At 41.6% G+C, this 2,279-nt stretch overlaps 1 long non-coding RNA gene across 1 annotated transcript; it reads left to right on the forward strand.

Moving 5' to 3' along the window:
• The first annotated feature begins 203 nt into the window (after positions 1 to 203).
• Positions 204 to 1,837, forward strand: LOC139434629 (uncharacterized). Its single transcript, XR_011643964.1, has 3 exons — positions 204 to 459; positions 698 to 748; positions 1,066 to 1,837. It is a non-coding gene; the product is annotated as an uncharacterized lncRNA (long non-coding RNA).
• The last annotated feature ends 442 nt before the right edge of the window (positions 1,838 to 2,279 follow it).

Here is a 2,279-nt window from a genome sequence, read left to right on the forward strand (position 1 = left end):
ATCTGCACAACTTTTACTTTTGGTACTTTATCTATATTTTGATAATACTTTTCTAATTTTACTTAGGTAACATTTTGAATGCAGGACTTTTACTGTAACTTAGGGTGCATTCACACCATAGACTGTATATATAAATGGACGTAGGGTCCGTGACGTCACCCATAGGATTCTGCAGAGTTGCCGTGAAGCCCTTAGTAGGCGGAGTCGGCCACTAACGGCTCGACAGTGACGTCAGAGTCTAACTCCCGCCTTCTCCTGCCTGCTCCAAATAAGGGCAAAGAGGCGGTGCTGAGGCGGAGCCGAGGTGGGACAGGGCGGGACCTGCTGCCACCGAGCGTGACGTTCCAGACCTAGCTCAGGCTAAGAAGCTAAGCTAACATGCTCTCAGTATTAAGCTAACAACCTATGCTAACAACCCAGCTTGCGGTCACTGCTCCTCGTTCCCGGCATATTCTGAAGGTAAGATACCCTGTAACTTTACAAAACTTGTCCTTTTGATTTAAATGTTCTTGAAACTACACTATACAATTGTTTTTAAGTGCTTCACCGTTTTTCAAATATAAATGTCATTTAACTAAACTTTGTAAACTAGTAGAGATATGGCCAGTGTTGCGTGAATTAAATGTGATTAATGAAATATGACTGTAGAAAAAGAAAGGTGCTTTTATATTGATTATTTTTATTTTATTTATTTCAGCATTAAGAAAAAAGAAGATGGCAGCCTCCTCCACGCCAAACTGCACAACCTGTAAGTTGATGGTCCTGGCTTACTTTACATGACTTCAGATGGTTGACATTACACACAAACATACTGTACATAAACATGTGTGCACAATTGTAGATAAACAGCACACAGTATATAAATATATATATATATATAAACTGTGTGCTGTTAATCTGTTTTTTGAGGTTTTGCTCTCTTGTTACTTTTAACCATACAGGTGTGATTTCATAGTTATTTTGTATGTTATTGTCAAAGGAACAAAATGAGCAACCCTTTATACTTTATTTGATATTCCTCATTATCTGAAGCATTTGTTACTCTCATTTATTTTCCTCCCATAGTGACTGTATGGATAATCGGAGACAGCTATGTCCGGCGTGGAGCCCAGAGAGCTACAGAGACCATCGGCACGGCAGCAACCTTGGCCTCGACCTGAGGGTGTGCTGGTTCGGTTGGGGTGGACTGCGCTGGAGAGGTGTCCTCCCTTTCTTTTCCTACTCCCTGCGAGGAAGAGCAGTCCCGGATGTCCTCCTCATCCACTGTGGCGGCAATGACTTGGGGGATGTGCCCAGTGTTCAGTTGCTGAACCAGATGAAGGAGGACCTGCACCAGCTTCACCATCGGCACCCTGGCTTGAAGATCATGCTCTCCCAGAGGCGCCGGTGGAGGGCTGGTGCAAATCCTGTCAAAATTGACAAGGCCCGGAAGTTTGTTAACAGTGTGATGGCTTCTTTTGTTCATAGCCTAAATGGTGTCATTGTTGACCACTCCAACATTAGACATGACAGTCCTGGGCTGTTTTTGCGAGATGGAGTTCATTTCACCCCTAGGGGAAATTATATTTTTTTTAAGTCACCAGCCAATTGCCTGAAAGACCACCTCCAAAGACTGTGAACTGCTCAAATGTCAGTATCACTGTCTTTGGATTTGGCCTTTAGAGTATGTATTCTAAGGCCCTTGCTAAGCCCAGACTGTCATGGCTAATGTTGAGTTAGATATTACATCTGTAGCCATAACACTGTTAACATGGCTGCTCTTCCTCTTCCCCACATCCCACCCCCCCTCTTCCCCCAATGGACTCTGTAGCTCTCCAGGCCCATGCTGGGCATGGCTGTCTTTCAAACCTTTTATTTTGTATTTGTTATGATGTTTTTTGTTATTTTATTTGTTAAAATAATTATGTATTTATGTAAATATTGAAAATAAATTACATTCATATTTTCACTTCTTTTGTCTACTGCTTACTGAAAATGTTAGCTATCACATCCAAATGGGACTATCAAATGAAAAGATAAGCTTACCATACAATACAGAAAACATTACACATCTTTTCCCAAGCCGGAGCAGTCTGAAAAGAGTCCCAAGTTTAAAAACACAACATCTTGACAATGAATACTACGCTCTCATTTATCAGTGACAATGCAAACACCAAGAAGTTCTCCCCTAATCCCATGTATTTTGGCATAAAATATGTCATAAGCATACCATAGGCTGTAATTATGAAGTGCAATACCCACAATCCCTACAGGGTCGTAACGTCACAGAAGATAATACC

The sequence above is a fragment of the Pseudochaenichthys georgianus genome, chromosome 10 (genome assembly GCF_902827115.2).
Source record: "Pseudochaenichthys georgianus chromosome 10, fPseGeo1.2, whole genome shotgun sequence".
NCBI lineage: Eukaryota > Metazoa > Chordata > Actinopteri > Perciformes > Channichthyidae > Pseudochaenichthys > Pseudochaenichthys georgianus.